Source organism: Puma concolor, chromosome A1 (genome assembly GCF_028749965.1).
Source record: "Puma concolor isolate L17-30 chromosome A1, mPumCon1.1.hap2, whole genome shotgun sequence".
Taxonomy (NCBI): Eukaryota; Metazoa; Chordata; class Mammalia; order Carnivora; family Felidae; genus Puma; species Puma concolor.
This window is the reverse complement of record NC_141667.1, coordinates 53,167,990-53,194,961: the sequence shown is the minus strand read 5'-3', so window position 1 is coordinate 53,194,961 and position 26,972 is coordinate 53,167,990. Positions and strand designations below refer to the sequence as shown.

Genomic DNA, 26,972 nt, shown 5'->3' with positions numbered 1-26,972 from the left:
ATGGAGGCTTATCTATCTTGGGTAAATATGCTGTATGCAATTAAAAAGAATGGGTATTCTGTACCCAATGGATGTATTGTTCTACACACGACAATTAGATCAAGATGGTTAATAGTATTGTTTGTATGTTCGCTGTTGTTGCTAGTTTATTTTCTAGCCCTATCAAATCCTGGGGGAGAGGTGTAAAAATATTCCTGCAATATTTGTGTAATTTTTCTTCCTCTCATTCTGTAAATGTTTGCCTCATGCGTCTTAAAACTATTATTTGTGGCATATGATAACTGATATGTCTTCCTGATTAATTTCCCTTTATTATGAATTGCCACTCTTTATCTCTAGTAATATTATTTGTCTCAAAACTTATTTTATTTTATATTAAAAGAGCCATCTGGTATTATCATGCTTGCTTTTTGCATGGTTAATCTTTTTCTGTCCATTTACTTTCAATGTGTCTATGCCTTTATACTTAAAGTAGGTCTCTGTGGTCTCATATAGCAAGGTCTTACTTTTTATATTCTTTGATAATCTCTGCTTTTCAATTGGATGAAAATGTTTAGACCAGAGGTTAGCAAACTGTGACCCATGAACCAAATCCAGCCTATGTCCTTTTTTATGTGGCATATTGCTAAAAATGGCTTTTTTATATTTTTAAAGAGTTTTGAAAATGAATGTACTGAGAAACCTTAAGCCTGGGTGGTTACCTTTGACTGCACTATTGATTGACATTAAAATTTGACCTCTTTTCATTTTTTCCTTTGCTGGATACCCTATCAATACAGCTTAAAATTGTCCTTACTTTCTGGGAAGTCACATTATCTTGTAATTTCATGTGTAGCTTTTGGTCAACTTTAAAGTTGTATATCTTTCATATCTCTTTTCATAAAAAAGAAGTCAGGTCTCCCTGTGAAATTTCATTTTTGTTTACTTTTGTTCTTCCTTTTGTCAGTCATTTCTGTATCCAATTCTTAAAAAAAATTCCCTTCTATTTGTTCCATTAACAAATTTATAACCATATCGCATACACTTTTATGGACACTATTTTTAAAAAGTTTAAACGATATACAAGAGTAGCCCTGACAAACACATCAACTCATTAATAGTTTGTTTTATAAAGTTATTAAATTGGCTGTAGATCCACTTACTTCTCTAATTTAGCTTATATTTACCCTACTAATCAATATGGTTATCAATTGTTTCCCTCAAAAAAGGTATTTTTAGAGGTGAAGTATGATATATTAATAGCTAACATTTATTTAACACTCTATACGATAACCAGTTTTGAATTATTTATAAGAATCATTAGATTTCATTGTGTGAAGTACCCTTTGAATGCCCATTTTCAGATAGGGAAACTGAGGCACAGAGAATTTAAGCAACTTGCCCAAGAGTTCACAGACTAATAGAATCAGAATTTGGGCCCAGGCTGTTTGGTTCCAAAGCCTGGGCCATTAACAACCATTCTTGCCCCACAATGCAACTGAAAGAGCATTGTATTTGGGGTCAGGAGACCCAAGTCAGAGCCATTGACTTGTGCCAGACATCAATTAAGTTCTTCAGAAAGTGGAGGAGTTATACCAGATTGTTATTAGGTGTTCTTTTAGTTCAAAATAGTATGATTATTTTTATTTACTTAGATGCCTTGTCATTTTCATATAAAGAAGAGGCAAGGATAATCAATAATCATAAATACTGTCACATGGGCCTTTTATCAAGGTCTAAGTATGTGACAGAACCGGAGTTTGAGCACAGCTCTGTCTGCGTCCAGAGTTTAACACTCTGTCAGAGTTGGCCTCATGAGCACAAGACCTGGGCAGTCAAACAGGGCCTCGTCTTGGTATAAGCATGAGGGGACTCGTGCTTGATATAATGCTCTGCTGCCACTGTCTGAAATTCAGAATTTGTGAACAAGAGACCTCTCATTTTAATTTTGTACCCCACAAAATTATGTCACCGGTTCTGCTTTCAAATCCATCTACAGTAGTCTTGTGCTGCTGCACTGACAGCAGAAATTCATTTGGCATGAGGGTTAGGGCCAGGAGATGCTCACTGATATGGGGACATGATTTGTGATCCAGTACCTTCTTAGAGACAACTTACGACCCATCAGTGAATCCTGAATCTCTTGGGTTGACGGTCTCTTCTCTGTTGTTTCTTGTCTTTTGGATTCTGGAAGAGCAGAGTTTTTCATTACATCTTATTAATATCTGAAGCCAACTTCTCTGAGTCAGTATCAGTTATCTTTCTAATTGGAGAAATAATGAAACACATTTACTTAGATCTCACATAGACAAAGAGAGAGAAAGAGAGATTTCTCAATGTGTATTCCTGGTTTTCTCTCTGAACATGATTCCTAATGCTAATATTATGTATTCTTTGTTGGCTATGATGTTAAGTTTTCCATTCCATATGAAAATTCAAAATTTGTATTTTAAATAGAACAAGGTTTTATTCCACCCTTTGAAACTACTTCGCATTTGACTTACTTACTCCCACCCACTCTTACCCCCAGGAGAATATCTCTATGATAAAAGAAACTAAATTAAAGCTGTTTTCCACAAAGAATATAGCCTACTAATGCTTCTTTGATATCACAGATTTTTAAAAATCTGTCTTGTTAAAATGACCCTCCATTCTCTCTCTGCCTCTCTCTCAGTCTCTCTCTCAGTCTCTCTTTCTCTCTCTCTCTCACACACACACACATACACACACACACGCACACACATGAGGGCATGGTTTGCCATTTTCTAACATATGCTCCTGCTTTACAAAGTTAGTTGAAGCAAACTTGTCAAATGCCAAAGTGTACAGTATGAAAATTTCAACAAAATGTCAGGAGAAATGGGAAACCTAGTGAATTTAAGAAAATCTGTCATAAAGATGCATTGCATGTTTCTTTCTGCCTAACTTTGGGTGACATATGGAAGTTTAAAAATATAACCTAATGATGTGTCTTTATGGTAGGAAGTTTATATAACCTAATTGCCACAAAACTGTCATTGCTGGTTAATTTATTAGAGTAATAAAATATTGTACTCTTAGAACTTAGTTGGAATAAATTCTTCCCAACAACACTGATGGCCCCTGAACCATAAATTTTCTATTTTTGATGCTTGTTTGAAACCTGAGAAGATGCACATGTGGGCATACTATTCTTTTAACCATTTTTCTTGGAGCACTGGTATAGATACCATACCAGTGATCCAGTGATAGGTATAAGTTAGGGACAGTGATGGGTGAATTAGGGACAGTGCTGTGAACCTTCTCTTATGGGAGAAGCCTAAGTGTAAAGGATTGGGAGGAAGGAAATAGAGACTAATATAAAGGCCTGATCATTTATGGGAAGTATGAGCCCTCAGATTCCACCCAAATGCTAGCTTTTTTTTTTTTGGAAATAACCTTAGGTTCACAGAAAAGTTGCTAAGATAGTACAGAGAGTTCACTCAGGATTTTCACCTAGCTTCCCCTGATGTTACTATTTTACATACCATGATAACATTTCTCAAAACTGAGAAATCAACATGGGTAAAATCCTATTGAATAAATTAGTCTTCATTAAGATTTCATCAGTTCTGTTCCAGAATCTAATCCACGTGTTGCATTTAGTCATCATGCTTTGTTAGTCTCTTTTAACGTCGCAGTTTCCCAGCCTTCTTTTTTACTTCATAATCTCAGAACTTTGCAGAGAACTTGCTAAGTATTTTCAGAATGTCCCTCAGCTTGGGTTTTCCTCGTGTTATATCTTGTGATTAAACTGGTCCACCCAAATATTTAATCTTCTTCCATAAGAAAGTGCATGAAATCCAATAGTGCTGACTTGAAAGCAGGAAAGAGCAGGGCTACATGACCATATTTGACTATGTAAAAGCCAAGGTGATTAACTGGAGTAATAGTCTATTAGTTTAAACATTGGCTGAAAATTTACCATATAGATATTTATTTCACACACAAAAATAATACCAACAATATGTCCCAGACACTGTGCTTTATATACGTTGCCTAATTTTATTATCAAAACAACCTATGATTCAGGTGTTAGTAGTATTATTACTGTTATTATAATTATCATCATCATCATCATCATCATCATCATCATCATCTTTGAGTTGAGGAAATTTAAGCTCAGGGAAAGTTAAGTTCCCAGTAGTACAACTCAGTACTGTCTGTGGAATGCATCCTTAAACCTATGTCTTTCTGATTCCAAATACCTTACTATTTATTCATTAAACAGTAAAAATTTAACTATATAATTCGTTACCCCTTCTCTGAAAGAAGCCCATGTGTTCCAGAGGTGTATTCCAGAGGTTTTTAATTGAGTTATCCCAGATATTGATATTATATTGGTTAAAATTTTTATGGAAACATTTCTTTTATGGATATTGGTCAAAAACATACTCTAAAACATTCCTTCATCCCCTCTGTCTTCCTCTCTCTCTCTCTCTCTCTCTTCCTCTGTCTCTCTTTCTCCCATCTCTGTTTCCTTCTATATATAACACACACATACACGCATACGTATTACAGATATGTTTTTGTACATAAGTATCTATCTATATGTATCTGCAAATATAATACTCTATGCGATCTATGAAAAATCATGCTTTCTAAACAAATCTCATTAATTGGTGAAATTTTTTATGCTTCAGTGCCAAGATGATATTAGTCAAAGTCTACTTTTTTTTTTTTTTTTTTTTTTACATTTTTGACATGAGTCAGTAGAAAGAAGGAATTTTAGGAGTATATTTTAGAAGTTTAAATATCTACAGTTTTGGCACGGTGCCACCTACTAAATTAGATGGTTACAAATTATTAAACTATAACTTATAATGGTTTGTGCCTTAATTTGGATGCACCACATTCTGGCATTGTTCCCATTGTCTATTGTTATAACAAAGTGCACTAAATTGAGAGTTACTTATTATCTAGTTCAACAGTTCAGTTTTAAAGATAAGTAATCAATATCTCTAAGGTCATTAATCTGGTTAATGACAGAATCATGGCTAGAATGTTTAAGTTGTAAATTCCTTCCTCCCTGATATTCTAGGATTCTGAAAAAATAAATTGAGCTAAGTATTGATTAAAATAAAGTTTTCTAATTTAAAATTTTTTCACGTTTATTTTGAGAGAGAGAGAGAGAGAGAGAGAGCATGCGCACAGGGGAGAGGCAGAGAGAGGGAGAAAGAGAGAATCCCAAGCAAGCTCTATGCTGTCAGCACAGAGCCTGATGTGGGGTTTGATCTCATGAGCTGTGAGATCATGACCTGAGCCAAAATCAAGCGTCAGAAGCTCAACAGACTGAGCCACTTAGGTGCCCCTCTAATTATATTTATTTTGCACATATGCTTATAAGAGACCTATAGTATACTATGTGGGTATTATATATGATTTTATTTCCATTTTTACCACAAATAAAGCAAAACTATATATTCATGATTAAGGTAGTTAATCAGCATGTTGCCATTGAAGGCTAAATATTTGGTGATACATTAAGCTTTATTTAATTATTAAAGATATTTTTAAAATCTAAACATTATCTGATTTTATGGAGGATGTTGTATAGTGGAAGAATGATTAAATGCATAGTGACCAATGTATCTCATTTAGAGTTAAAATTAATAAAAAATATGTGCCAATAAAATGTGATTTATATAATAAAAAGCCGGCATCACAAGCAAATTATATGTCTCAGTTTGAAAAGTGTTGATAGGCTATAAATAATAAATTTCTGAATAATGAACCTTTAAATGATTATTTTTAATATATCAATGGACAGAATTTTAAAACCTTCTTTTGACATCTTTGATGAATGATATCTTGAAAATATTTTCTACTGAATCTTTCTTTAAATTTTTTTTAACATTTATTCATTTTTGAGAGACAGAGAGAGACAGAGCATGAGTGGGGAAGGGGCAGAGAGAGGGAGACACAGAATCCAAAGCAGGCTCCAGGCTCTGAGCTGTCAGCACAGAGCCCGACGCAGGGCTCAAACTCACCAACCATGAGATCATGACTTGAGCCGAAGTGGGACGCTCAACCAACTGAACCACCCAGGTGCCCCTCTACTGAATCTTTCTGAAATGCTTTTTCACAAGTCGGAATCAAAGGGTGGGTGACTCCTCTACATGACATCTATAGATACTTCGAGCACCTAATAAAATCACTTTCCAGGAATACGTCTTGAAACAGAATTTCCCACTATTGCAAATCTTTTCATGGATTCTTGGAATTATGGCCAGCATTTTTGCTCCTAGTGGAATAAGAGCAATTTGAAAATGAACGACGTATGTATTTAGTTTGTGATCAGAAATCGTAGTTCGGTTGTCTGTGACGTGACAAACCTGCATTTTGAACTCTTTCAAAACCTGCTTTGGCTTTTCTGTGCCAGTTTTATGAGGCTGAGTTGAAATTAAATGCTTAAAGCTGTTAGGATTTATGTATTAATATCTCCCTAGATTTAATTATGTATGGTTCATTTAAAAAGTGGCATTTGAAAATCTCTAGACGTGTTAGTCTTTAGTAGTTTATTTATTTAAACTAACAGTTTCTTATATCATGTTTTATTTGATTTTAGACTTTTTAAGTACTTTTACCTATATAGGTCTCTCCTAAAGAAAAATCGTTGACATGACTCACATCTATTGCACAGGGTTAATTACCTATTTCAGCACAAAAATAGAAGAAATGTGAGCAGTTATTGGCATTAGGTTATATATAGATTCTGTGTGGTATAGATAATCTACAGTCTTCACACAGCTAATTTGTACCAATGAGTTGTTAACACATATGCTCTTTGATTCTATGAAATCCTTCAAAGGGCTAGTTTGACAAAAATATTTTGACATAATAGAAAAGTTTCAGTTTACTCTGATAACTTCAAAGGATACATTTTCAACAGAGTGAAGTAGGACACATCAGGCTGGAGGATGCCTTAAGTGAATGTAGCCTCTCAGGTTCCCAGGAGATTTGGTGGTATTAGTACTTCACCTGTCTCTGGTGAGAGACTGTCAGGACACAGGAAGCCCCATGCTGGGATAAACAAACCTGCCATACCAACAACTCCAACATGATCAACATACACTGCTATGTGTATGGTCTGTAAATATGTCAGTAATTCACAAAGCTAAGGGCAGAGTGAGCATGGTAGGCTCAGTGAGGGAATACAATACCACAGGATTAGAAAATGGACATTTCATTTATTTTAATTACAAATATCACATTTGAATTTGATTTTGATATATAAATATAAATATACAAAGTATAAAATTTCTTTATCATCCCTCCTACAGCATCAATAGATTATATAGCCCCTCTAGAACTTTTTTCTATGAATACTGTTTTGTGACCACCCCCTCAGGACTGTATGCATCATGAGTATCCTTCAGTGTCAATGCTAATAGGTATCACTCAATTTTTTTTTCAACACTTGCCTAGTATTGCATCATATGGATGTGCCATAAATTGTTGAATCATTACGCTGTTGATGAACCTTTATGTCTTCCCTGAGTTTTCACTATCATATACAGTGAAAGCAATGAAAAGCACAGTTTACCTGTCTTTGCGCACTTGTATTCCATAGCATATTGGGTTAGTAGAACTGGAAGTGTTGGTTGAAAGGGATATTTCCATTTAAAATATTTATAAATACATTGCAAACAGTATATTTTATCAATATTTAACATTTTTTTTTGCAGTCTGATTGGTAAATACTGATTTCTCTAATTAACCTGCATTTTTCTATGACCACTAGTCAATTTGTGCATCTCTTCAAATATTTATCAGATAGTGATGTTTTTCTTCTATCAATTTTGGTATTATGCTAACTTTTCTTTTTGAAATGTTTTATTTTCTATTTGGGAAAGGATAACCCTTTGTTTCACATTTATAAAGACTCTCTTATCTTGTCATTTGTCTTTTCATTTGGTTTATGGTGAATTGCATCATAAAGAAGTCTAATTTTTTATGTGGTCTAATCAACTGGTCTTTTGCTATCTTGCCTTTGGGTGTGGTTTTATGCTTATAATATTCTGCTACCCGAGAATAATTAATATGTTCTTATATAATCTTATATATTCTTTAAATATATTGGTATAGCCCTATATTTCCATAACAAGTTAAGCTTCTTAAATTCTTTGGCAGAATTCTAAGTGCTGGTCAGCTTCCCAAAATGTATAAAGAATAGTCTTGTGTATTCTCAATCAGAGGAATGGAAGGAGTTGGAAGGCCACATTTTGTAAAAATGTAGTGTATTGGGGTGCCAAACTTCATATTTTAGTTTCCTGTCTTTACTATAGAGATAGTTACATAATATTAAAAACTATTAAAGCTTTTACTGTGGTATTAAATCACAATAAAGCCCTTTAGGCTGGGAGATTTTAGGGGGAGAATCATGTCACTTTTTAAAATGTTAGCAGAGATCACAAGCTTAAATAAATCTATGAGGGCCACTTAGGTTAAGTACAAACCTCATATGGGTGAAAATAATGATTGGGTAGGTCCATTACATCAAACCACAGATTTTAGTTTTCTAGTGGTTATTTTAGAAGAATAATTTGGACATGAAGGGAGAACAGCTTGAGCTGAGAGTGCTCGAGCTTCTCCAGTGAAATCCAGGAATCCACTCAACTTCTGAATATAAGTTTCTTCATATTACATCTCAACACTCACACAGAGACACAGACACAGGCGCGCGCGCGCGCACACACACACACACACACACACACACACACACAATATTAAAAGCTAATTATGTGATAGGCACTGTTCTAGATTCTTTACTTGACTCTCTCACTTGATCCTCATAATAAGGAACTAGGAACTGACTATTCTTTTCCTTGCTTTCTGAGTAAGGAAACAGAGGTGTAAACAAGGTAAATCACTTATGTAAACTGGCACAGGTAGAAGTGAGGGAGGCAATTTGGACACTGGCATTTTGATTCCAGAGCCCAGGGTATCACCCCTGCACAGACCATGCACCTCCTTACAACTCCACTCCAGAAATAAAAATAAATAAATGAAAATGACATAGGGAACACTTGTGTAGCACTTCATTATTTTGCAAAATAATTTCACAATCTTAATACATTTAATTATCCCAGCCATCTGCTCAATTCCCCGAGGTTAACTTTATTATTCTGGATATATGGACAGGGGAACTGAGGCACGGAATTTTTAAACATGTTGTCAAAGGCCACACAAAAATTAATCTCAGACCCCAGCATAAAGCACAGATTTGTATCTTTCCAGGGTGATAATTCTACTCTCCTTCCCCATAACAACAGCAAAGACCACATTGGAGTAACGTGTTTAAAACACACCAAGATTTTTAAAATGTAGCAATAGAAGTATCAATATAGCAGTGGATTTATAATTTAAAGTGGGTTTTTGCACACAGTGTCTTTAGACTCAACTGCCTTTTATTGGAAGATAATATTGAAGAATTAAGTGTATACAAGAGACAAAATTTATTTTATTTGAAAATGCATAAAATGGAAATATGCTCCAAGCTTATTCCAGATTTGACAGAAAGGACACTTCAAATTGAAAAATAGAGGCTCCTCTTATCGCCACATGTTCTCCAATTCTTCCTGTGCTGCTCTTCAAAAAAATTTTTTTAAAGTTTATTTATTTATTTAGAGAGAGAGAGCGCAAGTGGGGGAGGCACAGAGAGAGGGAGACAGAGAATCCCAAGCAGGCTCCACACTGTCAGCTTGGAGCCTGATGTGGGGCTCAAGCTCATGAAACCTGATCATGACCTGAGCTGAAACCAAGAGTCGGACACTTAACCGACTGAGCCATCCAGGCGCTCCTCTGTGCTGCTCTTCAAACTGGCTGACTCCTTTTCTCCTTATTGTTTTTGCAAATGCTTTTATCCCCTCCTTCTGGGGTATACTTCCATAGCCAACTCTCACAGCTTCACCTGGCTTATTCCTAACCACATAGCTTAAATGTCCCTTTTTAAAAATAAGTTTTCCCTCACCAATCAAATTAACTAAGCCCCCTTATTATTAAGGCTTTTAGTACCAAGTACTTTTAGCTCTTCTTGCAATACATAATTATGTATTTATTCTGGTGTTCATTTGTTTAATGTCTGTTTCCCCATTATTCTCCACTAGGGCATGGACCATGTTTATGTCACTCAACATTCAGTATCTAGTGGTTAGCACAGAGCATGATATAGAGCAATCAGTGGTTATTTGTTGACTTAATAAAATAAACTATTTTTTCTTTCAGATTTTATGAGTGTAAGCATTCTTAAACTACTGAATGCTAACAAGCTAAGATCCATTCCCCTATTTTCTATTTTGCCACCAAGAATCTTGCCTCCCTACCTAAGAAGGAAACAACCTTGAAATACCAAGGAAAATGTAAAATGACTATTTCAAGCATCAATAACCAAGATTGTTTCTGTTTGTTTCATAAAGAATTTTCTAAATGAGAGGGCCTTTCCACATCATCGCTACTGAGAAAGAAATGAGATAAAGGTTGCTGAAACATGTATTTACAGAGAGATGTTCATGAAAGATTTTGCATTAAAGACTTCAAAAATGATTGATGTACTAGAATTCAGTTGGGAGTGTGTGCGAAGCACATAGAGATACAGTTGACAGATATTTGCATCTGGAGTAGAAGAGAATATTTATCTCAGCTTTTTTGATGGGGACTCTTAGATTAAGAAAGACTAGAGGAAATCTGAGACCTTGAACTTCCTGGAAAAGGTTACAGATGCTCAACAGAGAGATTCCAAGTGCAGCTGGGGATTTCTCATTCTGCAGTTGACTTCATGGGTGTCTAGACAGTGGTCCCGGGTAAGAATGTGCAAAGGGGCAACAGGCTAATTACGATTTTGGGAGTAGAAAATCAGGAATACAATTTAGAGGATGAAGGAAGAAGTCACAGCAAATGTAAAACTGTGTAATCTCACCTTCTTTTACTTACTGTCCCAAACAGTGTACATCAAGAGACAATTCTCTCCCCAACTCTCAGAATAGGGATATTGAGTGGAATGCAAGTGGAGAATATAATCTCTCTGAGGAAAGGATTGTGTTTGTCTGGATTACCCAGTACAAGGCCTGCCCTATAGTAATTATTGTATAAACATTTGGTGTTGAATTAATAAAACTCTCTAAGAGATCATCTCTTAACCATATCAAAACTGTGAATTTATATCATTGGCACATGGATGATGCTATTAGTAAATAGGCATTGGATGAATGAGTGGATGAATGGATGAATAAATGAATGAAGGTGAACACATGGTTACCACAAGAGAAGTTTAGGGCAAACTCTCCACTTTTCTAAGTCTTAACTTAGAAAACAAACTGAGAAGCATGTTCTCTTCTACTCCATACCCAATTATACACTTCCATATGGCAGGTGAAAATTCCAGCCACCCATCTATATTTTATAGTTAAAAATAATAAGAGGTAGGGCCTTTGAGTGACAGTGACATAAGATGTCAGACACCATGGGCTCAGGAGTAAAAGTTCCTCACAATTTTTGACTGTTGGAAGAATGGGAAGAAGGCCAGAAAGGAGTAGGAGATGGCACAGGTAGCTTGAATCTAGAAGATGATGAAGACATGACACTTAGAAGATGGGCAGGGATGATAACTGGGCCTCCAAGAACAATTTGTGAAACTGGATATATAGTCGCAAAATAGAATTGGATCTAAACACCCAGAAGCAACCCCCTTTGTAATATTTGTAACAAAAATTAATAGGAATGGAGTTAATAGTTCTAATGGAGTGGAGGACCCAAGAGGCATATCATTGTTAGCAAATGGCAGAATTCACATAGCATCAAAGTTGTCCTGTAAGAGCTCTGGTGCCTAATGATGTCTAAAGAAAACCTGAAACTCCCTCAGCCACCTGAAGGACAGTGTTACAGCAGTTAATCAAAAGGAAAAACCGTAGGCATCCCACCCCCATTCAATTTAAGTAGTCTTCATTTTCCCTTCATTTTCTAGATACGTCTCATAGACCTCAAAGTACTGATAAGGAAGCTCCCATTCAAAGGCAGTTTATGTTAAGATACTGTAAATGATCCTATTTTTTCATGCATTTGAAATACATAAATTGTGCCATAACAAAAAATAGATGTATAGGAAAAAAGATGTCTCTAAGAATGTATTCTTTATTTCACATTTATAAAGTTAGCTTTATAGTTGTGTTAGCAATTAACCTACTTCATGTCTTTATTTATCTAGCTGACCACACGTTTTTCTAAGGGAGTGTTTCTTGAATTTGGAGAAACTGACCCTTATCAGAATTTTAGAACTACTCCCATAAATCATCTCCCCAGAAAAAGGCGTGAATATCCTTTAACAAATTTTTGCTTGTAACCTAAGAGCTTTTGCTAAGCCCTTGAAGGCTCCTGTGTACCCCAGGTTAAGAAACTTTATTATAATGGGAAAATTTTAACACCGACTCCATATTTGATGTTATTATATATTATTGTTGTTATGTACTATTACAATGTGTTTATTTTTATAACATTATAACATGTTGCTATATTTTGGTGTTATGTTTAGGTGACATGGTATTTGTTTCAAAATACTCTGTGGTGAGTGTTGGATATAGGTTAGCACTGCCCAATAAAACATTCTGTGATGATGGAAGTGTTCAACTGTTTTGTAGAGTTATATTGTCCAGTATGATAGTCACTTGCCACATGTGGCTGTTGGGGCCTTGAAATGTGACTGGTGTACATGAGGATCTGAACTTCTGTATGTTATTTAACTTTAATGGATTAACAAGTGCAGACATATTTTACTGGACAGTACAGTAACAGATCAACATAGGTGGAATGTCAAGTGATGACCTTAAAGTTGGGACTATGACTGTTATTGAAACTGTTATATGTTTGGAATGGTCCATAATAACAGACACAGAAGGACAAGTACTGTATGATTCCGCTTATACAGGGTATCTGCAATAGTTGAATAGAAGTAGAAAGTAGAACGGTGGTTGTCAGAGGCTGTGGGTTCGGGAAAATGTGGAGTTCATTCTTTTTTAATTTTTTTTAACGTTTATTTATTTTTGAGACAGAGAGAGACAGAGCATGAACGGGGGAGGGTCAGAGAGAGGGAGACACAGAATCTGAAACAGGCTCCAGGCTCTGAGCTGTCAGCCCAGAGCCCGACGTGGGGCTCGAACTCGCAGACCGCGAAATCATGACCCAAGCCAAAGTCGGCCGCTTGACCGACTGAGCCACCCAGGCACCCCGTGGAGTTCATTTTTAACAGGTAAAGTGTTTTAGTTTTGCAAGATGAATGAGTCCTAGAAATCTGCTGTGCAACATTGTGCCTATAATTAACAGCACTGTATGGTACACTGAAAACTGTCTTAAAAGGGTAGAGATGGGGCTCCTGGGTGGCTCAGTCAGTTAAGCGTCCGACTCTTGACTTCGGCTCAGGTCATAATCTCATGGTCATGGAATTTGTCCCCACCTTAGGATCCATGCTTATCATGGAGCCTGCTTGGAACTCTCTCTCTCATCTTCTCTCTGTGCCCCTCCCTCACTTGCATACATGCTCTCTGTCTCTCTGTCTCTCTCTCTCTCTCTCTCTGTCTCTCTCTACCTCTCTCTCAAAATAAATAAACATTCAAAAAAGAAAAACAAAGTAGAGATCATGTTACATAGTCCTACTACTATTTAAAAAAAATAGTAAGAATTTTCTAAAATTAAACAAAAATAAGAAAAATTAGAGGGAAAAACACTTGAATAGACAAATGAAGGAGAAACAATTAAGTCTGGGGCACCTGGGTGGCTCAGCCAGTTGAGCATCTGACTCTTGACTTCAGCTCAGGTCATGATCCCAGGGTTGTGGGATTGAGCCCTGCTCAGGCTCTGCACTGAGTGTAGAGCCTGCTTAAGATATTCTCTCTCTCTCTCTCTCTCTCTCTCTCTCTCTCTCTCTCTCTCTCTGCCCCTCTCCCCAGCTCATTCACTCTCACTCTCAAAAACAGAAAGAAAGAAAGAAAGAAAGAAAGAAAGAAAGAAAGAAAGAAAAAAAAATTAAGTCTTTAAAACCTAGTTCTTTTGATGTCCATCCAGAGTTCTCTTTGAAGGATGACAGATGTTTATTGGATTCTTGGCAGTATTTCCTCAGGAGAGGTTGCCAAGAGACTGGCACAAGGCGATGCATGGCAGGAGTGGAAGGCTCTGGGTATCCACCGAGCTGCGTGAGTGGAAGATGTAAGCTTGGTCTGTCACAGTGAAGAATAGGTCTTTATGACTAGATTTTAGGGTGAGTGTGAACAGTGATTTAGAATTAAGCCATGGAGCTTACCATTGTATAAGAGACAGAAACAACATGTGTATAAGCCAGAAGATTTAGAACCAATGAGTATGATTTAGGTCCTTGAGAGACAAGTCATGTGACAATGACTCTAGGAAGGAGTAAGAGCTGAATAAAAGGAGGACAATATTCATTAGCCCAGCAAGGAAAGAGTGGCTGAGAATAAGCAGAAGTATTATTGATATAGAATCATTCATTCACAAGACTGAAGACTATGACCCAGATAGAGGATTGTGAGAGTTCAAAATATGATCAGTAAGCTCAATGGAGATAGATAGATTTGTGCTATGCTAGGAGATAGGGACCTTCAGTTTTATACTCCCTTAATCTGAGTGTCTAAGTCATTTTGGGAAAGTCTCTGATGAAATACTTCCCCTTGCCATAACAATGTACTGTCCAGCTTTTTCAGACTAGCTACAGAAGACAGAGCTCTTCCTGAGAGTGGAGGGGACCTGAGCCAGAAGCCCTGACATTTGTTCCCATTTGCCATTCGAAGTTTCTTCTCCATCCTTCTCCCCTTGCCTGTCCCATATTTTCTCTTCAATGCCATGGGTCAAGATTAGACAAAAGAAATACTTTTTCAAATCTCCATAGCAAGGTTTAGATTAGATTGCAGCACGTCACTCTAAGGCCTAACAATATCAAAAAGCAAATGAACAGAAAGCCTAACAGGTAGCCAGATAATATATTTTATTAATAATATTAAAAGGATTAAAGTATATTAAAAATGTATTGCATATCCAGTACTATACTCTGTGTTTATAAATATTACCTTAGTTGATCTATATGCCAGATTTATGAAATAGATATCATTCTCACTTAATAGAAAAGAAAACCAAGGTAATTTTTGGCCTAACTTGCAAAGCTAAAAAATGTCAGACTGGACTTGAATCTGAGTTTGACTACTCCAAAGCTCATACTCTTAACCACTTCAGTATATTTTCTTATTTCATGGTCAGCTTGGAGACTTCTAGTGGGTTTCACCTTACCTGCTTCCTGACCTGCCTCCAGTGTCAGGGGCATGTGTTTTTTGTTCTTTTTAAATGTTTTGTAAAGAACACACTGATAACTGCTTCCTCCCTTCAGAATAAAGCCCATCTCCTTCCACAGGGATGTAGCCTCATCCTAAGACCTCAACCAGTCAACCATATCTGCACATAATAAATAGATCATTCATTCAGATCACCTGTAGACTCTCCCTTTCCCTCCCTAGTCCCCTGCACTGGGTACCTCTCTTGTCTTGTGTTCAGAGGAGGGCACAAGTTCACTTCATATCCATTTCTTCATCCTAATTCTTTATGAAGATGTTGTGGTAGTACTGTTGGTGGTGGTGGCTTGAATTTATTGAATACCTCATATATCCAAGGAGCTATACTTAGTTCTTGACAAATTGACAGTTGTCCCAACAGTGGATAATGTGATCTCCATTTTGCAGTTATAGACACCAAGGCTCTGAAAATTTAAGTGATTACCCAAGGTCACTCAACCTGGTAAATGCAAATGTTAGGACTTGAATTCAGCTGTGCCTGGTTCCAATACCTACATTTCTTTTACCGTAAAAGGTTAAAAAGGAAATAATATGTACAGGGAGGATTGAAGCTCTCCCTAAATCTGCCATTTGGGTACCAGCATTTGTCTCTCAACATCTTCTCTTGTTCTGAAGTATTGTGGTAGGACCTGTGAAGTCAGGTAAAAATCTGTTTGTTTTAGAGCCCATGGAATTTTTATATCTTTCCTCTGACTCAAACTTTTACTCACCCTTACACTCAATAAAGCCCATTTCTTATTCCCCTCATAAAATCATGAGAACAATTGATCTCACGTCACATCATGTTGTATCAATACACAGCCATTTTATTTCCACCTGACTATAGTCTTTCATTCTTGTTTCATGTGATCAGTTGTGATCACCCTCAGGTTTATAGCATTGTGTTGTCAAAAGTTTCTGCATTGCCTAAAGCTTGATTTAATTCAGCTCTAGCCACTCTGTTTTCCAATTTTCAAAAGTCAGTTTCCTTTTTCACAAGAGCATTGCATGTCCTGAACAGAAAGGTTACTGACTCAGCATTGCTCTTGAAACTTTGCACAGGAGGTGAATTCCCCCCGACAGTCGCAATGCAGCTCAGTCCTTAACTCCCAAAGTCAGAAGTTGTTATTTGCAAATGCAATTGGTAAAAAGCTGGTACACTTGAGTTCTAAGTAGAATCTGAATACCATTTGAGCATGTCACTAAGAAAAATAAAGGGAAAGGAATTTTGAAGTCCAGAATTTTGATAAGCTACAGTGAAGGTGATCTGGCTTTTCATAAAATAATAAAGTTGCTTTCCATTGCCCAGGTGATAGTTTATACTCTAAATGGTAAGTTAAGTTCCTGAAGAGGTAAAATTTTGTGTAAAGTTGTTTGTTTGTTTGTTGGTTTGTTTTATAGAGTTGCAGAATAAAGCAGACCAGATTCCAATTAATAATAGACTCTATTTCAGAGAGTATGTTTGATAACGTGTGGTTATCAGAACACTGGTATCAAACTGACTTGGGATGTTTTATCTTGGTGAGCATTGAGCAATATATAGAATATGTTGTATGCAGGAAACTAGTACAACATCGTATATCAATTATGCTTCAATAATAAATAAATAAAAATAGATTTCTAGATTCAAGCTTAATGAATCAGATTCTATAGATGTATGGCCCCAAGCAAAAAATTTTAGGGACAGAAAAGTCATTTATAAGATAATTAAGTGAGATCAGCTCCATAGCGTTAGGGGGTATTGAGCTCTCAGTATTTCGTATCTATTACTGTAGTTATTGGCATCCTTTGCCTCTCATTTGCACATTGCACCTTTCCTCTTTCAGGCTTCTTCCACTAATTTTTCATATTTGCTCTCTAGAAAGAATGCATTCAGCACTTCCACACTGTGGCACAAATAACTTGCAATGATTTCAAGGGTTATCCCTCCTAGGAGCAGCATATACAATCTAACATTTATTAAACCCTAAGCTTTATTTCAACCAAAGGAGGGAAATGCTAAGAGTACAATTTGAGTTGAGTCAGGGAGAGGAGATAATTGGAAGTGGTGGGCAGTGGATGCTAGAAATAATGTATGAAAATATGCTCTGTGGTCAGAGAGTGTTGACTCATCATCCAAAATACTTTAGCACCTAGAAGGCGAAAACCAATGTAATAGGAGTGGAATGAAATTTGAGAATGTGTTATTGCAATATTTTAATAGAGATAATCTTGTAGGTATATTGCTCTTTGATTGATGTATGAGTATTTTAAGTATTTGCAGTGTTTATGAATACAAGCTTACATCTCAGGGAGGGAAAAAGGCAAATCTTTAAAACCCAGAACATTCAAACACACACACACACACACACACACACACACACACACACACACACGACACAAACCCTGCAGTACTAATTATTCTGGGACCATTAAGGACATATGTTTGCAGCTCCTTATAAGTTTCACAGCATGGAAATGAGTATCAAGGCCTGTGTTGCCCACCATTTTGGTTTTGGTTTTGTTTTTGTTGGTATTTAGCTTCATTGAACATGTGTATTATATTGCTTAGACAACTGTAATGGGTTTATGTTTTAAATAACTCTATCTTTCACTGAGCACCAGCTCCTGGAGACCTCACCTTTCTGTTTTACTCAATCACTATATGCGCAGCACCTACATAAAGATGACCAGGTAGGTACATGGCTCATGAAAGATTGAAAATATGTTTTAGATGTTTAAAATGACAATAATGTCATTCCTGATATAGTTTAAATCAGAAAGTAAGAGAGTATAGTTTACTGATGAGTAATGAGAATGAGGAGATTATATCTCTAGTATAGCTGAATGACTTTAGAAAGCCGCTTCTCTAGACTTTTTTATCTTTAAAATGAGACCATTCAACTAGCTGTCCCACGACCTGTGGGAGTGGACCCCTCTACACCTTATGTTCAAATTGTATCAAACACTCTGGCTTGAATTAAACTATGACTGATTCTGCTTAATAGTTCATAGTTTTACTTTAAATTTTAAATATGTGCTTTTCAAATGTACCACATATTATGTTAACGAGACTTACAAGTTTCTGGTATTTTATCATTAATGGCTGTACCTTTCAGAGCCATTGTAATCAATTTATATCAAGTTTTAATTTTAGCAAATAGGACTAGTTTAGGGAAATTCCTTTTACTTAGTCTCAGAAATTCTCATAACTCCTTTTCCACTTATGCTAGTAGTAAACACATCACCATGATTACTATTAGCTTAAAACCAGAAATGGTACCAGTTGGTGAAAACATGTGTTTATCCCCGGAACTATAAAAATATCACATGACCTCAATCCAAGTAAGTCTTGCCATTAACTTGTTTTAAGGGCTAGAGTCAGTTCACTGGGAATATATTTAATTATAGGTATTGTAGGAAATTAAGGTTATTGTAGAAATAATGGCTTCTTCCCTCATGAAGTTCATATTTCAGTATAATTATTAAATTTTTTTTCAACGTTTATTTATTTTTGGGACAGAGAGAGACAGAGCATGAACGGGGGAGGGGCAGAGAGAGAGGGAGACACAGAATCGGAAACAGGCTCCAGGCTCTGAGCCATCAGCCCAGAGCCTGACGCGGGGCTCGAACTCCCGGACCGCGAGATCGTGACCTGGCTGAAGTCGGACGCTTAACCGACTGCGCCACCCAGGCGCCTCTATTTCAGTATAATTATTAAGATCAACTACTTTTACTCTCATGTTTATTAATAACATTACTTTTATTGAACATTCACTATATGTTACCTAGTTGCATAATTTAACTTACTTAAGTCACATAACAACCTCCTCTTAACTGTAATTAATCCTCCATTTTACAGATGTGGAAACATAGCTTCCAAAAGATTAAATAAATTTTACTGAAGCATGAAGCTAGTAAACCCGTTTTCTTAAATTGTTCTTTCACAGTTCTCAAAATTTTCAATCTCACAGAAATAGAGTAGAAAAATTGAAATTGGAATCCCAACAGGGAATTTCTTTTTAACTGGTGCAAAAAGGTGCTTTTATTGTAGCACAGGGTAAGGATCCATGAGCAGAAAGAGCTGCGTTTGGGATTGTGAACAGAGACTGATTATATACTCTTAAGTTTCAGGGGGAGGGGTAGAGATAATGTAAGCCTCTAAGGTATTTTTGCATGTTAAAGAGTTTTGGAGCCTGGAGGTTTAGCTAGTGTCAAGATAAGGTTGCTTTTACTCTCTAGCAAAACTTCATCATTAAGGCAGCCATGAGTTCCTTGAATGTCATGCTCTGCACATCTAAGGTATTTATCAGTGTGCTACACATTGTAAAGAGATTTAAAGTGAGCTACCTTTCTCTTGCCTTCCTTCTCCTCGTCTGTAAGCACTCATGAAATTTAGCCCCTCAAGGCCAAATGCCTGGGGATTCTCTTACCTTTATAGGCTCCCTGGTGTGCTAGTCTGCCTTTTGCCCCTCTCTATGCCCAAGGTTCCCTCCCTCACTCCCTCCCGTGGTTGGACCCATGGAGTCTAGGTTCCCAAAGTCTTCACCTGTTCTACCCTCTCCAGTAGGGCCTCTTCTCTACAGAATATCTTCCTCATTAGTTGTGGAGTCTGTTCGGTCAGTCTTTGGGTCCCTTTCTGGACTGTTTGCTCTGAAGCAAGTAATTCCTAGTTGTATTCACAGGACAAGGTGAGTTCACAGTCCCAAGAGGGAAATCCTAACTAGATTTCCAATCTAAATAGCATTATATATGGTTGTTAAGTACTTTGTATTAAGTATAATACTCTATTCAGACAAGTTATGAGTTAAAAGATATTGTGGACTGATCTGCAAATGTATCCAGTCTTCACATAGGAAAGTAAGTGCCACTACCAAATAACTTTATTAAAAAAAGGTTTTGTGTAATTAGAAAAATAAGTGTTGAACTTCCTAGGTTCCTAGACCACATATAACTTAGCTAAAACTAGTTATTTAATAACACGTTGAACATTTATCTTGGAACATTATGTAAATTACTTTCTACCTTAAAGTACCCTTTGCTATCAGAGGACTTGCAGTAAGAACAATTCTTGTTTCTTTCTTTGTAGGAGGCATTGACAACTCCATTTTGTTTGTCTTCTTGTTTTTTTATAGACTTCAAATAGCTAATAGAAAAATTATTGTCAGGTAGAAAGGACTTCAACTGCATTTATTGCTGAGATTATGTTTTTCTCTCTAATGTAGGTTTAATCTCTCAGTAAGATTGATATCATATGCATTTCTTCCTCAGTAAACATTCTCTGTAAAAATGAAAAGTTTACTTCAGAGACTTAGGACTAATTCTTGAAGAGGAGCCACGATTAATATCCTTAGAGAACAAATTTGAGATATGGAGACCCTATTCCTCTGTTGGCATTTTCCGTAATGCTGGTGGGCTACCAAGGCTTTTTCCATATGGGTGTTCACCCACATATGCGTTTGACCCTTTAGACACTCAAAACTCAAAACATGACATTTATGCCTATATACATTTTTTAACGATTATTAACCAAAACTTCAAAGTTTGACAATTATGACTTCCAATGGAAAAAAAGCTGTATTTTGAAGAGTTACAGTAAAATGTTAGTTTAGGTAAAGCTTGAATGTTATCATCAGCACAAGTATATTTAAATAATCTGACATAGCTTCCCTATGTTCCACCCATAGTTTTTATTCCTTTGTCTCTGTTTTTTCTTTCCTCCTTCCTCATTTATAATTTTCTCAAATACATGAACTCTCCTTACTATACATACCAAGGCTACCTTTTTAAACATTTAAAAATGTGCAGTAAATATTTTCCCCCAATTGTTTTCTCACCACATTTATCACATGACCCATTTGCCTTGCCACCTGCAATGAAACTGACCATGATTATAGCAACAACTAAAATTTGTTGCAGGAAATGGGGTATATAGCAGTTCATATTGTTTTTTATGAGCATTCAAAATATTGATAATATCCTTGATATTGACATATGTTAGGGCATTTAGTTATAAATTTAAATTTAATTTACGTATCGGTTAATTCCCTATAAAATCCAACAATACTATAAATATTCTTACATAAACAGTAGATGAGACCAAAAGTTTTGGATTTCTGCAAACTCTTCTTCCAGATAACTCTTGAATATCTTCTTTTTTTCTGGTTCTAAACTACTTACAACTTATAAAAGAAGCATTCTGTCTCATCTTTTTATGTATGGACTTGATTTCCCACAATTACCTATGTTGGACCTTATGAGCCATGACAGGTACTTACAGAGTTTAAGCTCCTCTGTATCCTAGAATTCTCTTGACATTGTGACTGGTTCAAGTGAATTATCTGCATATGTGGAAAATTTGCTCCACCACCATCATCTCTGTTATTAGCATAAACTAAGGTTAATTAATGCTCTATTAGTTGATCACTTACATCTTAAGAAGGCTTTCCCCTCACTTTTATTTTCTACTTTTGTTGCGGAAATGTTTGAGGATATGTCTTTGTGATACCCTACAAAATGATTTTAGATGTTTAAACTTCATTAAAATTTTTGGGGGATGTCTGGGTGGCTCAGTCAGTTAAGCATCAGACTCTTAATTTCAGCTTCAGTCATGATCTCACGGTTTCTGGCATCAGTTCCCACGTCGGGCTCTGTGCTGTCAATGTGGGGCTTTCCTGGGACTGACTCGCTCTCTCTTACTCTCTGTCTCTCTCTCCCCATCTCTGTCTGCCCCTCTTCCCTTCTGTTTCTCTCTCAAAATAAATAAATAAACATGTAAAAATTAAACTTATTTTTTTAAAATAATGAATGTAGGCTTACCTAAATGACTAAATCCTATAAATTTGATGGGGGGAAAAAGATGCATATTTTTATCTGAGGAAATATTTCATCTTGACATTAAGCAGAAGCTTTAGCAAAAGATTACAGTACCCAATGATATGGTCAATGATGTAACCTTAAACAATGATTGATTCTATTTTATAATTATAAGCCAAAAATAGTAAGTTTTTTTTTTTTCTGCTTAGACAAGAATTATCATTCTAATCAATATTGGTATCATAGCTAACACTCATCAAGTATTTTTAAATGCCAAGATATTTAAGGACATTATCTTATTGAACCTTTGCAATGCCCTGGTGTTGTCCCTGTTTTAAATATGAGAATACTGAGATTTAAAGAATTTAAGGGGCGCCTGGGTGGCTCAGTCAGTTCAGCGTCCAACTTCAGCTCAGGTCACCATCTCACGGTTTGTGGCTCTGTGCTGACAGCGCAAAGTGTGGAACCTGCTTCAGATTCTGTGTCTCCCTCTCTCTGCCCTTCCCCTGCTCACTCTCTGTCTCTCTCTCTCTCAAAAATAAATAAACATTAAAAAAATTTTAATAAATAAAGAATTTGAGAAAAGTTCTCCTAACTCCACAGCATGAATTGATGGGACTAATACTGGAAATCAATTCTGTTTGACTTAAAACCCCTCACCTTTGTCCTTGCTATAATATTGTTTTTCTAGGTGCCATTTTTCGTTGTGGAATAATAGGGATGGTCATTTGTGCAAAGGCAGAATCACAAAGACAAGTTGCTATGAAGTCAGGTGGGCAATATCCGTGAGTGAAGTAGGCAATGCAGGGCTTTATCACATGCTGTTTCTAAAGCAGGAACCACTCCAGCCTCACTTCAACTCCAGCTGAGGGCTTCCAGGTGGGAACAACAAGCCCCTGTTGCTAGATTTCAAGAGAAACTAGATATGTAATTTTTATATAAAATTATTTTTACACAGTATTTGTTTACTACAACATTTAGTCCCCTGGTCAGCAATCTCTAACCTCTCTCTTAAAGATTTAAACTTGATCTCTTCCTTCTTGGTGTTTGGAAGTCATTTGTTTGACAAATAATTATTGGATACTTACTGTGGACTAGGATTTATGCTAGTGTCTGAGAACTAGTTCAGCTTATGCATTCAAGTAGCTTCCCGAATAATGAAAGATATGAGAAGCAAATAATCAGTTTCTAAATCTCTGTGTGTTTCATACTGAACTAGATACCATAAGAGATAGTAAGACATATAAAATATGGCATTTTGTCTACTAGGATTATTCATTGATTTATCTATTCAGAAAATCTTTTTTTTTTTTTTTATTCCCAAGTTAGTTACCAGTGTAGTCTTGCCTTCAGGAGTAGAACCCAGTGATTCATCAATTGCATATAACACCCAGTGCTCACTGCAACGAGTGCCCTCCTTAATGCCCATCACTCACTTAACCCACCTCTTTACCACCCCCCCCAACCCATCAAGATGTTGGGCATCTTTTCATGTCTTTTGGCCATCTGGATGTCTTTTTTGGAAAAGTGTTCATTCATGTTTTCTGCCCATTTCTTCACTGGATTATTTGTTTTTGGGTGTTGAGTTGGGTGAGTTCTTTATAGATTTTGGATACTAATCCTTTTTCCAATATCTCGTTTACAAGTATCCTCTCCCATTCCATTGGTTGCCTTTTAGTTTTGTTGGTTGTTTCCTTTTCTGTACAACTTTTTATCTTGATGAGGTCCCAATAGTTTATTTTTGCTTTTATTTTTCTTGCCTCTGGAGACATGTCAAGTAAAAAGTTGCTGTGACTGAGGTTAAAGAGCTTGCTGCCTGTTTTCTTCTGTAGGATTTTGATGGTTTCCTGTCTCACATTTAGGTCTTTCATCCATTTTGAACTTATTTTTGTGTATGGTAAACAAATCTTTTAAGTGTTCACTACATGCCAATCACTGTCCTCAGCAATGCAGATAAGTAGTTAAAAAAAAAAATTCTTGCCTTTGAAGTGAACATATACTGAAAGGAACATATAATAAACCAACAAATATATAATGTGGGAGGTAGTAGTATGTGTCATGAAGATCATAACATGAGGTAGGGAAGTAGAGGTTATTGGAGAATCACTGTTTATTAAGTACTAATTTATATATGGTGACCATGGAAGGCTATTCCAGTGAAATGATATTTGAGCAGAGACCTCTATTAAGTTAGGGTTTGGACCATGTGTATATTGAGTAAAGATTATCCCTAGCAGGAAAGTAAGTGCAAAGGCCCTGTAGGAGCCAGTTTGAAGATTCTTGCTGATAGTCCAGAGAAAAATTTGATAACTTGGACAGGGTAGAATTTATGAGAAATTATTAATCTTAGATGTATTTAGAAGGAAATACCAGTAGTATATACTGATGTCTGTTAAGTGAGGGAAGAAGTCAAAGATGACTTACCAATTAGAAGAATGGAGGTTTCATTTACTGAGGTAGAGACTACTGTGTGAAGAACAGGAGTGTTGTAAAAATCAAGATATCTGTTTAGAAAATGTCAAATTTGAGATGGTCTCTATACATTCAAGTTTATTTTTTTAATATAATGTATTGTCAAATTGGCTAATATACAGTGTGTAATGTGTGCTCTTGGTTTTTGGGGGTGTTGTATACATTCAAGTTTAGATGGAATGTCAAGAAGACACTTGGCTTAGAAGGGAAGAATGAACTAGAGATGGCAACATGAAAAAGGAGGTGGAAGAAAAGAGTCAAGTGAGTGACACAGACTTGAAGTACCATGGGTGTTCAGAGAATGAAGGACTTGTGTTCTGAAAAATCTGCAAACTGCTTAGTAAAGAGAGGAGGACCATAGAGGAGGAGAAACTATAGAATAAATGTAGCTTGAGGCAGCAAAACTCTGGAATGCACGGAGACTAAAGAGGAGAATAAATGAGAAAGAATCACAGTATTTGAGTATCCTAACTTCTTTGCCCAGGACAGTTCTGAAACTTTTGATACCTAGGATTCAATTTCAAAGATGGTCTATTGGAGAAAGGGAGGGTAGGGAAGGGGAGAGAAATGCCACATCATGAAAGTAGAAAGGATTAGTACATAATGGCTGATAAAATGTGTTCCACCAGTGGAACAGTGGGTGAAACATTAATTCTTTTTTAAGTTTATTTATTTATTTTGATTTACTTTGAGAGAGAGAGAGAGAGAGAGCAAGAGCATGTATACAAGGGAGGGACAGAGAGGGAGAGAGGGAGAGAATCCTAAGCAGACTTCCCACTGCCCTGTCAGCTCAGAGCCTTACATGGAGCTCGAACTCACTAATTGTGAGATCATGACCTGAGCCAAAACCAAGACCCAGATGTTTAACCAACTGAGCCATCCAGATGCCCAGAAATGTAGTTTTTTTTTTAATGAAGTTCTCATTTAGTGTGAACTCCAAAGGAGCACATTTCCAAAATTAATATAGGTATCATCATTGCTAGGTATACCATTTCTACTATATTTTCCTTTATTTTATGAGGGTACTGAGGTTGATTCTCTTGAACTGTATTGTCTATTGAAAGGCTATTGTAAGTCACAGAATTGGTGGTAATCTGTGGGGAAATTTAGCCCAGAAAGGCAGAGCTTGTGTGTCTGTGACTGGTACTTGCCTTGTATATGAGGTGAGAAAGGACTGTTACTTGGGTCTTTTTTATGATAATTTACCCACAGTTACTGTACTTGGATGCCCAAGGAATATCCTTATGTAACACATATTTGCATATGGAATTTTAATTTGCATTGGAATTTCTGAGAAAGAAAAAGAATCTAGGCATCCACCTAAAGAAGTGTGTTAGTTTGGAATATTGATGCCCCTGGCACTTTACAGTTTTGATTTTCCCCATAAATAAGTGTTCTAGGTTAGTGCTTTATTTCTAGACATGCCAGGGGCTGCTCATTCCCCAAATGGGACAGCCCTGTTCCAATGATTTTAATGTAGTAGAACTTAGTGCATGATGCCATACTGAACAGGTATAGATCTCAGTTCTACCACTGCCTTTGTGTATGGTCCTTTAATTGTCTCATCTGTAAAAAGGAGATCACAATACCCAATAAGAATTAACATGGATTTTTTTTTTTAATTTTTTTTTCAACGTTTATTTATTTTTGGGACAGAGAGAGACAGAGCATGAACGGGGGAGGGGCAGAGAGAGAGGGAGACACAGAATCGGAAACAGGCTCCAGGCTCTGAGCCATCAGCCCAGAGCCCGACGCAGGGCTCGAACTCACGGACCGCGAGATCGTGACCTGGCTGAAGCCGGACGCTTAACCGACTGCGCCACCCAGGCGCCCCTAACATGGATTTTAAATGAGTGAATGAATCATGCAAAAAGGTTGGGATGGTATCTGGAACAGAGTAAGCATTCAATAAATATTAACCACTTTTATAATTATGAATACTATCTAAATTTTGTTGATGGAGGGAAAGCAGGTACATCAATGTTTTCCTTATGATGGGGAGAAGTGTATGAAAAGAGGGAGCCATGAATATTATTATACTTTAGTGGATGTTAAGTTATTCTGACTCTAAAGGCACATGTAAATAAATATGTTTCCTAGACTTAAGGACATATTTTAGAAAGGCCCCAATATAGGGGATACAATCTTAAATACCTGTGTAAGTTAAGGAGGTAGAGAAAATAAGTGAAGATGACCATGCATACAATAAAAGGGGGTAATGGAGACTGTAGAGAACTAGAAGGGCCCATTTCCCTCTCCTCAGGAGAGGGCAAGGATATCAGCCACAGATGGTGGTGGCCATGCAAGACTCTCCAGTACAGAAGTGCAGTCCCAGGGGGGCCACATTCTCGGATTTTTCAAGAAGAATTTCCAAATTCAGTTATG

At 36.5% G+C, this 26,972-nt stretch overlaps 1 protein-coding gene and 1 pseudogene across 3 annotated transcripts in view; both read left to right on the top strand.

The window, feature by feature from the left end:
* GABRB2 (gamma-aminobutyric acid type A receptor subunit beta2) overlaps positions 1-26,972 on the top strand; it is a 239,307-nt gene that overhangs the window by 131,919 nt on the left and 80,416 nt on the right. The window lies entirely within an intron of this gene.
* LOC147584168 (ubiquitin-conjugating enzyme E2 variant 1 pseudogene) lies at positions 5,325-13,058 on the top strand (annotated as a pseudogene).